This window comes from Brassica oleracea, chromosome C6 (genome assembly GCF_000695525.1).
Source record: "Brassica oleracea var. oleracea cultivar TO1000 chromosome C6, BOL, whole genome shotgun sequence".
Classification (NCBI taxonomy): Eukaryota; Viridiplantae; Streptophyta; class Magnoliopsida; order Brassicales; family Brassicaceae; genus Brassica; species Brassica oleracea.
The window spans coordinates 30,062,910-30,077,176 of NC_027753.1; the positions used below are offsets into that span (position 1 = coordinate 30,062,910).

General features: G+C 38.9%; 1 long non-coding RNA gene and 1 pseudogene across 1 annotated transcript; one reads left to right on the top strand and one right to left on the bottom strand.

The window, feature by feature from the left end:
* Window positions 1-1,883: 1,883 nt before the first annotated feature.
* LOC106298820 lies at window positions 1,884-3,591 on the top strand. The gene is made up of 5 exons (XR_001261567.1): window positions 1,884-2,058; window positions 2,258-2,318; window positions 2,844-2,925; window positions 3,010-3,121; window positions 3,216-3,591. It is a non-coding gene; the product is annotated as an uncharacterized LOC106298820 (long non-coding RNA).
* Window positions 3,592-8,647: 5,056 nt separating this feature from the next.
* Window positions 8,648-9,737, bottom strand: LOC106297969 (annotated as a pseudogene).
* Between the last annotated feature and the right edge of the window lie 4,530 nt (window positions 9,738-14,267).

Genomic DNA, 14,267 nt, shown 5'->3' on the forward strand with positions numbered 1-14,267 from the left:
TTCACGAGCTTCTTCTTAACATCCTCCAACCTTCTAAGTTCTCCTTCTTTGAAATGTCGATCAACGAACTTTGTCCCACCAAGCTTTTTGTAGCCGAGAGGATAGTTGTGGCAGAATAGCCCAGATATCAAACCGTGTTCCCTCAGCCCATAACGGATGGCAACGCCATTCACAATGAACCACACTTCTCTCCGCCTCTCGCAACCGGCAGTACGCAGCAACAACATCCACATACCCTGAACCCTGTGGTTGTTCTCGCTTTTCATGTGGAAAATGTGTCTGAATTGAGGATGCTCCGTGAACCAGTTCCACTCCGCGTTAGACAGCTTCGGTTTTAGATTGCTTAGCATCTTAATCGCACTAGCTATCATGCACCTCGTCCCTAGCTTTATTTTTTTTGGTACTCAGATGGCTTGAAGAACATAATGGTTGGTTTAATTGCCTCGGGTGCCTCATTTCCATCCAAATCCTGCAAGTTATATCCTAGTTATATCCAAGTTATACTCAAGTTATACTAACGCATACCAAAGTAATGCCAAAACTGACAGTTTTTCCAATAGTTCTCCTAGTATTACTAACATTAACCCACTCGATTTACTACCTCTCCCGAATCATATGTTACGACTTCAATTCAAACTCATTGTTAATTTGTTACCTGAGGTTCAGGTGGATTCCCATTCTCGTTTGCTTCCTCTTCTCCTTCTCCATTTGCTTGTTCTTCTTCCGAACGTGCATTCACTTCGTTCTCTCCATCTGGAGGTTCTTCTTCAGAATCTTCATGGTCCTGGTTAGAACTCTCCTTCTCTCCATCTGGTGTTTCTTGTTCTTCTTCAGAACCCTCATTCACTTCATCTCCAGAAGCGGTTTTCTCATTCACTTCATCTCCAGAAGCGGTTTCCTCATTCTCTTCATCTTCAGAAGCGGTTTCCCTCATTCTCTTCATCTCCAGAAGCGGTTTCCTCATCCTCTTCATCTCCAGGACCTTTGTTCAGTGTCGTCGGAGCAGCTTCTGCAACCACATTAAACGGCTCTGTCATCTCCGCCGTATTCTCAGACGAGTCCTTTCTCGTCTTCTCCGTCGAGACATCCGTCGTCTGGGTCATCTCCATCGAGACATCCGTCGTCTTTGCCGTCGATTCATCCGTCGTCTTTGCTGTCGATTCAACAACCTCCACCGCCCTCGTTTCACTCTCCTCCGTCGTCGTCTTCTCCACATTTTCTCCGGAGCCCGTCTTTGCAAACTTCACTCTCGGACCCTCTTCCTCCGTTGGATTCTCCTTCCTCTTACCCCGTCGTGTTTCGACCACCATCGCAATCGGAAGATTTTACCGGATTCTATCTCTGATTCTCACCGAATCAAGCTCGATTTTGGAAACTAGAGTTCTTCTTTCGCTCGGGAGGAAAGAAAGAAAAAGATGAGAGTGATGAGTTTTAAATTGACACAAGTTAGATCTCCAAATGAGTCGGGTTTGCTAAAACGAGTTGGACGATTCGGTTTTGAGGGATTGGTTCGTTTGGTTAGTATGGTTACAAGGTTAGACGATTCGGTTCAATTAATTTGTCCATACAAACGAGTCGGGTCGGGGCAGATGGGTTATACCCTAGTACAACTTGTAAATACTTCAACTATTCCCAGAGTTTTATGTCATTTCCATATTTTCCGAATTAAAGAAAAATTATTTATTTTTCATTGGATTATCACATTTGGATTATTTATTTTTTAACATTCAATGATTATTTTAATCCTAACACTATTTTATATTAAACATAATTTAGACAAAAATATATTAATCTAATATGATATTCTACTTTAATATTTTTATAGAAAATAACCCGGGCGTAGCCTGGGAACAGAACTAGTACATATAATGTCACAGTTTTTCTCTTTCTAAGGTGTACACGTAAGCATTTTTTGTGAGGTCCAATACGGTTTGGTTTGGTGATTTATTTCTCACATTTGATTTCGTTCTTCGTCTCTTCCACTTCGCGTCTCCACTGATCTTTCACGAGAAGCATCTTATTTTTGACTCTCCGCTATCTCTTTCGCGGAAGCCGAGGGTTAGATTTTCTCCTCTCATTTCAATCAATTCTCCAAATTTCAATTTGATTTCACCATCTGCGTTGATTCGAATCCATGTTTCATTACCTAAAATGTTTGAATCGATGGTGCAATACCTTGGATCTCGAATTAGATTTGGGGATTTTCGATCTCCCTGTGGAGTTTGATGAATCAATTGAGTATTAATTGTTTGAGCAGCGAAGAAAAGTGGAATGGAGATAGCAGGCGTGGTCGGTCAATCTAGCCTTCAAATATGCAGGTTTGATCTCTCTTCTTGTGGGTTTCGACAGCCCTAAGCTTTCATTTCAAATCTTAATCATAGGCTTCAGGAGAATACAGATTGGTCATTGCTTGTGGAATTGAGCAGTGTTGAAGTAGGTTAGCTTAATTTTAAAAGTATTACGGGTAATCTTAATTTGTAGAATTCATCATCACCACACTAACTCTAAAAGTTAATTAATTGGTCATATATATTGTAGCAATAGTAGCAATGCTGTTCGCACAACCGATCTCTAAATCTTCAGCTTCAGTGCATACGTTCCTATATATAATAATATCTTAAATACAAAGCTCTGTGAAGAAGCTTTTACATGTCCTGGAAGTTTTTCTGCAAATTTATGCAAGACTTTTTCATTAGCTCTCTTATTTTAAAATCTTAATATGTATTAATGTATTAGGCATTTAGGCTACACATATTTAGAGAATCTATGCAGATATGTTTTCTATTTCAGCATTTTTCAACGTCTTTAATGTCTGATAGTACCAAATACTCATTATTGTACAGGTAACATGTACCTCAAATCGACCACATGAACCAAAATTTTCTTTGACCACAACCTCCCACTCATCACAGAGTTCACAACGAGGTATAATTCATTTTGTTTACCGGTTAAAACAATATTGTGATGTGTGCTTAATTAACCAATCATACCATCGGCTTCATGGTTAAGAGGAGCAGTAGGCGAGGACCTTCCCAGTTTCGATCCTAAAACATGGATCAATAAAAAACAACTTGCTTCAATTGGCCATCTCAACAAGTTCATCTCCAACTCTAACCAGCAGGTACCAAATAGGCTTCCAACAAACTTTAAAATCTGTTTCTCCCTTAAAATTATAATTGTTATATGGTTCATCTTTTGTCTTGATGAACACACAGGAAGCAGATTTTATTTGCAAGGCTCGGGTAGTTGAGGTCTTAAACTAAAATGGCTGGTCCTATGTCTCTTGCACACGCTGCAGCAGGAAGCTAAACAGATTTGGCCCATCTCTCCACTGCAAACAATGTGTTAATCTGATGCAGCTACACCCGTGGTTGACAAGCAACACGAGGTTACAGACTGATGCAACAGCATCTTGTTGCTTCACCGACAAGTTTCCTTTTTTAGTTCTTTCCTTTTTATTTAGGGTTTGTGTTTTACCTTTTCTATCTAGGTTAAGGATTTTAATGACGGTTTAAAGACTCCTATATAAGGAACTCTCTTATGGCTTTTGTAGATACGATTTGATTAATAAAGTTATTGATTTGGTTTTAAGAGCTTTCGAGCACTGTGAAGAGTATTCAAGACCCTAAGAGTTCTAACGAACACTGCGAAGAGTATTCGCAAGATCTTTTCTTTCGTTTTCGAAGATACGTTCGGGAACACGTTTTCCATCTTCTCGATCAAACCTTTGATCGTGACGAATATCAGCTTCCGCTCTCCATCAGTTGGTATTAGAATCAGTACGTTTCTGGATTTCTTCTTGCGTTATCATGACAAAGAAGACGCCAGAAGAAACTGGTATTGATATGTCGGATCTACGAGACCTCCTCGTAAAGATGCAGACAATGACTCAAACAACCATCCAACAGCAAACTGAGGCATTTACCACAGCATTGGCTGCTGTAACAGATCGTCTTGATGCCCTAACAACGGCTTTGACAATTCGCGTGAACCAACAGGACCAACCGGTCGTTGCTCCTCAACGCCAGGCAGCACTTAATCAGCCACTACCACCACGACCACAACCTCATCGACAACAACAACAGCTTCCACCTATCCATCAACCTCCTCATCATCACCAGCAACGCCAACAACATCATCACCAATTTAATGATGCTCGGGCACGTGACTTGTACGAGGAGGAAGAAGAAGATCATCACAGGGTTTTTTGCGAGGACCTACGTCAGCGAGATTTTATTAATACTTGTTGGGAGCAGAGTTTTAAAGTGGATATACCCGAATTCCATGGAGGGCTGAAAGGCGATGACCTCATCGATTGGTTAATATCCGTTGAGGAAATCATGGAGTTCAAGCAAGTCCCACCTAATCGTCGTGTTGCTCTCGTGGTTATGCGCTTCCGTGGTCATACGGCTACATGGTGGAAACAATTAAAAACAACACGGTCTCGTACGGGTAAAGAGCCAATCAACTCATGGGAGAAACTGACCAAACATCTACGTCAAACCTTCCTCCCACATAACTACGAACGCACCATGTACACAAAACTGCAGAATTTGCGCCAAGGCAACCACACCGTCGATGAGTATGCAGAAGAATTTTCCATGTTATTAACTCGTAATGAGATTAATGACAGTCAAGTTCAACTAATATCTCATTTTATTGGAGGCCTACGTCCCCAACTACAATCGGCTATGGCTCAGTTTGACCCATCAACAATTGGGGAAGCTCATAGACGTGCAACGTCTTTTGAACAACAATCAAAAACGACAAATTGGTTTACACCGTCCAATCGCGCGCGCAGTCAAGATCACACAGGAAACAATACTCCTGCAACTTCGGCAAAAGAAGCCGGTGAAACCGCAAACTCGGCAACCAAACCGGCACACCAAGAAGAACAACAACTACGACGATCTACGCGTCCTAACGCACTGCGATGCTACACGTGTGGCGAACTAGGACATCGACAGACGGCATGTCCTCATGCTACAAAACGCGGTTTAGTCATGGAGGAGACAGCAAACGAGCTTGATGTCTATGATTCGCAAGAGGAGGATGACCAAGAAACAGAGGATATTATTCCCACCACGGGCGATACAGGCCACCTCTTGGTTGTACGACGAACCTGCCTCGCACCACGCCTCCAAGACGACAAGTGGCTTCGCACTAATATATTTCGTTCTACTTGTACCATCAAGGGACGAGTTTGCACTTTCGTTATTGATTCGGGTAGCAGTAAGAACGTGATCTCTGAAGAAGCAGTCGACAAGCTTGGCTTTACTCATGAAGCCCATCCTGCGCCTTACACTCTAGGATGGCTTAACGACAGCGTCAACTTACGTGTCTCTCAATGTGCCCTCATTCCGTTTTCTGTTGGGCCATATTACAAAGATCGAATTTACTGCGATATAGCTCCTATGGATATCAGCCATCTGTTACTAGGAAGACCGTGGGAGTATGATCGTAAAATCATACATTATGGTGTCGATAATACGTATCAATTCACTTGGGACACACACAATATTCTCCTGCTTCCTTCCAAAGATCCTCCTCCGGTACTAGAAGCTCAGCTGCCAAACAACCGTCACTCATATGTTCTTATGAAGCATTTAAAACCGAACTTCATGAAGAGGGTATAGCGTTTGCGTTAGTTGCAGCGCCAACTCCTCCGTCTCTTCCATCACCTTTACACAACGACATTGAAGTCGTCCTTGATGAGTTCAGCGATGTCTTCCCAACCGACTTACCAACTTCATTACCTCCGCTGAGAGACATTCAACACCATATCGACCTCGTGCCAGGTGCAACGCTTCCCAACCGTCCGCATTACCGTATGATCCCGGACGAGCATGAGGAGCTACGCAGACAAGTGGAGGATTTGCTACGCAAGGGTCATATTCGCGAAAGCCTTTCCCCGTGTGCGGTCCCCGCTCTCCTTATTCCAAAAAAAGATGGGACGTGGCGTATGTACGTTGATAGTAGAGCAATAAATAAAATTACGGTGCGCTACCGATTTCCGATTCCGCGTCTTGATGACCTCTTAGACCAAGTGGGTTCTGCTTTGATTTTTTCTAAAATCGATGTTAAGAGTGGTTATCATCAGATACGAATCAGACCGGGTGATGAGTGGAAGACGGCATTTAAAACTCGTGAAGGTTTATTTGAGTGGTTAGTAATGCCTTTTGGGCTGTCTAATGCGCCTAGCACCTTCATGCGTATTATGAATCAGTCACTTAGACCTTTCATTGGAAAGTTTGTCGTCGTATACTTTGACGATATACTGATATTCAGCTCTTCCATAACCGATCATCTGTCTCACATTCGTGATGTCCTGAGCGTGCTATGGAGAGATCAACATTTTGCAGCCAAACATAAGTGCGAGTTCGGCGTGCCTGAAGTCTTGTTCCTCGGTTACATTGTGTCCGGCGACGGGTTGGCGATGGATCAAACCAAAGTAGAAGCAGTGCGATCTTGGCCACTTCCTACGACAGTGACGGAGGTTCGAAGCTTCCATGGTTTGGCTTCTTTTTATCGACGATTTGTTAGCCACTTTAGTACGATTATGGCTCCAATCACCAGTTGCATGAAGGAGGGTAGGTTTCATTGGATTCCGGAAGCTACAGCCGCGTTTGAGCTGATCAAAACTAAACTCACCACAGCTCCCGTTCTCGTTCTGCCGGATTTCTCTGAAACCTTCGAGTTACATAGTGATGCATCTAAATTAGGGATCGGTGCCGTGCTCAGTCAACGAGGACGTCCTATAGCCTATTATAGCGAGAAGCTGGCCGGTGCAAGGTCTCATTATAGCACTTATGATGTGGAATTTTATGCCATCATCCAAGCTATCAAACATTGGCGCCATTACTTGGTTCATCGGGAATTTATTTTATTCACTGATCATAATGCATTACGCCATCTCGATAGCCAAGCCAAAGTTTCTGCTCGACATGCGTCCTGGATAGCCTTTCTCCAGCAGTTTACTTTCGCTATTAGGCATCAGTCGGGGAAAACAAATCGGGTGGCTGATGCTTTGAGTCGTCGGCATAGCCTACTCTCGGTCATGACCACGTCTGTCACTGGTTTCTCTGTTTTGGCTGACCTATATCCCACAGACAGTTTTTTCGGTCGGGCGTTCGTAGAAGCTACTAACGGTGTATCTAAAGATTATATGTTACATGATGGGTTCCTGTTTCGTGGGTTACGACTATGCATTCCCGAATGCAGTCTGCGTTTGAAAATAATTCAAGAGTTACATAACGAAGGTCATGCCGGACGTGACCGTACTCTTGAGCTCGCCACTAGATCCTACTTTTGGCCGACACTTCGACGAGATGTGGAACGGTTTGTGGAGAGGTGTCACGTGTGTCAACTATCTAAAGGCAAAGCTTCTAATGCGGATTTATATCTTCCTTTACCTATCCCTACTCAGCCTTGGACGGACATTAGCATGGATTTTGTTCTTGGACTCCCGCGAACTCAACTAGGACACGACTCTATCTTCGTCGTCGTTGATCGATTCTCCAAGATGGCTCGTTTTGTCCCTTGTAAGAAGACCTCAGATGCTGTTAATATCGCGGTCCTCTTCTTTCGTGAGATCTATAAATGTCACGGCGTACCTCTGTCTATTGTATCCGACCGTGATTCTAGATTCATAGGTCACTTCTGGCGTTGTCAGACCGGCATCGATTCTTGATCTCCGTTCAAACCGGTCTCCGGTTAACCAACAAAACCGGTCCCTGCCATTTCACCAAAAACGATTTATCGCCGGAGTAAATTGCATCTCGCCGTAAAGATTGAGAGGCAAAAGCGCGCATCAACGACTCGACGTCACTCGAAGCGAGTAAAAGTACATACCGACGACTAAACGGGAAGGGTTATCCCTCGTACTAGAGCCTGTTATCCGAATAAACCTGACCCACAAATTCACTGAGACCGCCATGTCGCTCACAAGTGAACTCGGGGGGGGGGAGACTTATTGTAGGAGATGGATTACACCCCTCCACAAGGCCCATCGAATAACAGGCCCTAATCCAGCAAGTCGGATCGATTTGGTCGGTTCGGCGGCTAAACCTATCGGCTCGACCTTAGAGCACTTTTAGCCGGTCGAGTAAGCCGACCAAAAGTTCCCGGCTTGGAGGGAGCTTTGTCCAGGCCCGTATACTCGGCCTCTCGCATCAAGGCCCAAAGAGGTACGAAATTAGGGCACCAGGGGCAGGAGTCCTATAAAAAGGGAAGGGAAAGCAATAAGAAGAGGACATTTGGACCATTGAACAGACTGAGCGGCTAGATCTAGGGTTTTAGGCTATCTCTTTGATCTTGTTACTCTTTGATCTTGTTGTTCTTTCACTTTTCTGTCACTCTTGTAAACTTCCAGTTTCAATCTAACAAAACGTATTTAGTCATCACATCTCTGACTTCTTTAGTCGACTGAATCTCGTTCAAACATCTATGGTCCGTAAAATAACTCCATTTTACGATTCTGCTGGAACAAAAATGTTTTACTACTTGCACCCAAAAAAAAAATGTTTTACTACGTAATCTGGTGACTAAAACAGTAACAATATTGTACAAAATATAGTACAAGGAGATGGACACAAAAATCCATGTGAGGAGAGACAAGAAAACTAGGTATTTATCAAATCTACGTACCCTCAAATATCATACAAAAAGACTTCCACAATCAAATCCCAGAAATCAAAAAGAATTACATATAAGCTGCAGAATAATTTATACAAGAACAACTAAAAAAAGTCACACTCAGAGGCTTAGTTTATAGATGTTGTTGATGTTAGCTACACTGGTAGTCTCGTAAACTGGTAAGCCTCCACGAGACAGCTCGTAGTTCTGCAACTCAAAGAGATCAGAGCTTGAATCGCTCTCCATTCCACCACCACCATCATCATCATCATCATCATCATCATCATCATCATCATCATCATCATCTCTTCTATTTCTCTTTATTATCCGATCATCATCATCATGGTCAGCCCAAACCTTCTTTTTCTCTGTGAGGGTGAGGCTATCCATCACTTTAAGTTTCTCATGAAGCCAAGACAACTCTTTGTTTATTTTCTTTTCCTCTAGTTCTTCCACTTGCTTTGTGGCAGAAGTGAAATTCAAGAACTGATTGTAGTTCTTGGTGGGAGTGTCTAAATAAGGAGGAGTTCTGAAACCCGAGGATTTTGATGATGTCGTTGTGGTGGTTGAAGTAGATTTGCTTGAGCTCAAGAAATGGCTGATACTGCTTCGTCTCCTCCTCCTCGTAATCCATCCTCCTTCAGGGATCTCCTCTTCCACTTCTCCATCCGTTGCCTTTGACTTTGGCTTTGACTTCTTCGAACCCTCTTGATTAAACAAAGATTTCAAGAAGCCGTTGAGTTTTCCTCCCGGTGAGCTTGGTTTCTTGTGTCTCACGTTACCAGTCCTCTCTGTGGTTGTTATTACTTCTTGCTTCACCGGATGATCATGGTAAAGATTATGCACCTGCTCGGAACATCTAATCGGTAAATCCAAGCTTATTCTTCTCCTCCTCCTAATATCCCCCATCTCCTTCGATTCTCCTCTCTCGCCGCGTTATAGCCATACTTTTGCGTGTGTCTATGGTCGCCGGAGGAGAATTCGTTGTAGCCGGACAAGTAAACGGCGGCCTCGAATACGTCAAGCTCGCCGGAATGAGCATCGTTGCGCTCGTGGAAAGATATTCTCTTGGAATTCTTATCTGGTTCCGCTGATGATGAGATTCATTCATGGACATTATTTAATTATGGCTTAAAGATGAGGGACTTGGATGATAGCAGGAGTGTCTATGCTAGATTTTCTGAAACGAGGAACAAGTTGATAGCAAATGATAGAATGAAATATATGAGGTGTTTAAGGTTTGGTTTATATAACAAAAAATAATGCGATATGTATCACCTTCATCATTAAATAAGTTAATAAGGTCGTGGTATTTGAATATAGAGGCGTAAACGCACCATGTAATAATTTTCATACGTAATATTTGTGTATACGATACAGATTTGGAGGGACATGTCAATAAGAGTTTATGTGACCCACTAAATGCATGGGTGAAGAACTTTATTGAAGGAGAATGTGGGCTCATTTGATTTTCTGAGCGTTCTGATAAGGTGTTGGAAAGTAACTAAATTATATTATAGATTTATATATTTTCTTGTTGCCTTGGTTTTTTTTTCGCAATTTACGATGACCTTTGTTTTCGAAATTTGTGTATGTATCAATCCACGCACAAACCATGACTCCATTAAATTTCTATTTATACCTATAGTAGTTAAAAACACCGACTCCTCCGCTTAATAGTAGCGATACGTCAAAATATTCCATCCTATTCAAAATGATACATGTTTAAAAAAAAATTGTTTCTAAAAAATTGATATTTTACTTTTCTCAATTTATGTAATAATAACAAATTATGAATTTCAAAGATATTAATTGTATTTACTGAACTTTGATTGGTTAAAATCATAAAAAATAGTTAAACACGGAAAACAGTGCATTTATTGTCAAATTTTTTTAATAAATGTGAAAACTCTAGAATATACATTATTTTGAAACCGAATGAATATGTTTTTGAACAATGATATAGTTAGCGGAAACACTTTAACCGAATAAATTACAACACATAATAATAATTGTCGAATATGTTGTTAAACAACCAACTTTCACATTATTTGAGATTGTCACTACAATAATTTTGAAAAAAAAATGATACAATGTATACTGATGGCATGAATTGAAGTTAATTGTGACATGAATATTAAGATTTAATGTTGATTTATATTTTTGGTAAAGTTTTAAAATATTGAGCATTTCTAACCTCACTTTATATTTGACTTCAAAATAGAGTTGAAAATGGAGTACTGAACAAAAAATAAAAGCATTACTCTATAAATGGATAGTAATATTTTATATTTTGTTCATTACTCTATTTTTCACTCCATTTTGGAATAAAATATGGAATGAGGTTGAAGATGCTCTAATAACTAAGAAATCATCATTAATATAATAATATATAATATACTAGTAGAAATACAAATATAATAATATTTAAAAGTTTATGCAGTTTCTTAAAAAATCTAATTGTCTAATCCTAAATACCAGTACTTTCTTTTTAAGATCTACAAATTTTAGAATATCATTTGGTTTACGTTTTGATAGTTATATACCTAATTAAAATTTCCCTTAATTTAATAGAATTTGATCTAATATATTTTAACCAAAAGAAATATATAAAAAATCTTTCCAAGATTATAATTTTAAATATATACATATATTTAAAATTATAAGAAATAATAAAATCTAAAAGCTAAAAAAATTAATTTTAAATTTTTAAATTTTTGTTTCTGGACATGGTGTATGAAAACACCTAGTGATATAGTTAAATGGCTTAATCGCATAATCACTTTAAAAGAATAATTTACAACATAGAATAATAATAAAACATTTTAGAAATAATCTTTCAGAGGTGATTTTGGCAGACTAATAATGGTGTTTTATTTTTCTACTTATCTTATAACTAGAGGTGGGTCCATGACCCAAACCAATGTATATATCCCGGCCATTTTGTTAAAATATTTATAAATCCAAAAAGTTCAGTTGCTTCGGTTTTAAACTGAACCAAACCAAAAATCAAATATTTATTTAATTAAATTAACTAAATATAATAATATTAAAATTTAAATTAGTCGTCCACCTAACTAACCAAACACATTTTTATATATTTTATTTTTTAAATAATTTTTTGAAGAAAATGTATTAAAAACACTATTAACTTCAAGAAATAAACATAAAAAATATTCATGTTTTAGAGTTGAATTTAATCGACCATAATTTTTAGAAGATTTGATTCCATGTATTGTCAAAACCAAATAGAACAGACCTTCAAAAAAAAAATCAAACAATTATATTCTTATGAAAATATGTAATGATAAAATAAATATATGATTTGCAACCGATTTGTCCACTATCACTACAAACAATGAAAATTTTTTTTATAATATAAATAAGTAATTTAAGATAATCTATATTAAATTATTTTGTAAATTTTATGATGAATAATAATAATATTTTAATAAAAGAAGGACAACTCATGTCTCATAATTGACATGGGTTTTTAAACTTACGAGAGAGACTCTAGTTAAATATTATTATTTTTTGTAAAAGCTTATGATATCAGACGATGTTAATAATATTCGTTTTGCCATTTTTAGTGTCTAAATGGTTAATGATATTATTGTATTAAAATGAATATGGAATTTTTTACAATTAACATAATCAATTAAAAACATTATAATCGTATATATATTTATACGACTATAATGTTTTTATATACACATATATATATAAGATTTTTATGTTAAAATAAATAAATCGCCCTTCATTGCTATAATTAATGTCAAGTCAGTATCTGAAATTAGGATGAAATGTCGAAGAAAAAAAAGAGGAAAAGGTATAAGGTAGCTTTCTTTCTTTGTTGGGTCAAAAGTGTAAGGTAGCTTTCTTGTGTTGTGATTCTCATATCATTCTTAAAGTTGAGTGACTATATATAGGCCTTGGCGGATTTGGCTCGGTCGGTCAATTCAGATTTTCGGATTTTTGTACTATGTTCATAAATTTGATTTGGATTTCATTTATTTCTAGGACGGGTTTGGTTCGGTTTAAATCGGATTATAACTACTTCTTCCAACTGCAAAGCACTTACGTAACTAGGAACAGCCGAAACACGATCATAGTATAATTGGGCTCTCTCGGTGGCTGCTCAATCGATTCAGAAGCGATCCTTACTTTTGTGGTTGTCAGTGGGTTCACCAATACCATCATCTAAGACCTTCTCCATGAGAAGAGTCATCTCTCCTGCTATAAAGCAGATGAAGTTGTCAAAATCTCTAACCGTTTTGTTATCTTGTGGAGCGGTCCGTACGGGACCTAAAGATGCAACGGATTTCGTTTCGACGATATTCCGAGGTGTGGATTGTCTATCAACGTCACGATTTAATGTGACTAAGGTTCAACTTTCCGGCTTTGCCGTGAACTTTACGGGTTTTACTCAGAATTTGCTGTCAATTTATCCTAGAGATTTCTCTACTCCTATCGTTTATGTTGTATTGTCTCTTTGTACTGTTGGTAGAACAAGGGTTATTCCTTCTTCAAAGCGTAGTCCGAATGTTTAAGTTTTAATGAAAGTGGTGTTTAAAAAAAAAAACCTTCGACTAATAACAGTGCCTTATTTTTTTGAGATAACACGGTGTGGTGTGCTTCGACACGTATATGTGATATGTTGAAGGCTCTCAGACCATGATTAATCCGGAGTTCTTAGAATGGGGTTCTTAGCGGAAGTTAAGAAACTGTTTCTTAATTTTTAACTAAAAAAGCTAAGAACCGGTTCTTAAAGTCCTTATTTAAGAACCGGTTCTTAGTTTTTTTAGTTAAAAGTTAAGAAACTGTTTCTTAACTTCCGGTAAGAATCTCATCCTAAGAACCCCGAGTTAATGATGCTCTCAGGTTACTTATTTTTCCACTAGTCACACTTGGGAGTTATTTAGAGAACATGGTGATAGAGTTGATTGGGATTTGATTGTTTGGTTTAGTGGTCACGTTCCTAGACACGCTTTCCATGTGGATGACTAATGGATAGACTGTATACACGATGTAGTATTGCATCATGGGATCCCGGTAATAAGTCGTGTTTCCTTTGTGGTGAGTTCGAAGAGAGTAGGGATCATCTTTTTCTCAGATGTGGTTTCAGTGAGCATGTTTGGAAGCTCGTTATTCATCGCCTTGGATACAGCCCACGGTTGTTCTACACTTGGACCTCTCTTGGTTGGATCTTAAAGATAACATCTGCTACATCATGCTACGTCGCTTGGTTGCTCAGGCAGTCATTTACAGCATCTAGTCAGAGAGGAATAACAGGTTACATAATGTGATGTCTTCAGTTCCTCATCGTATCTTTAAAGACATAGACATGCTGATTCGAAATATCATTCTGGCTAGGAAGGGCAAAAGAAGTTCAGGAAACTAATGCAAGCTTGGCTTAGATTTTCTTAGCATATTTGTGTTGGCCATTTTCATCCCAACTAGTAGGCCTTTTGTTGTTTTTTCATCTTTTTGGCATCAATCGGCTTAACCGCATAAACACTTTGTAGTTTGTACAAATCCGCTTTCATTTTTTAATGATAATTCACATATTTATCAAAAAAAAAAAAATGATTGATCTGATTAATGATTAACATTTAAGCGATTTGATAAGATTA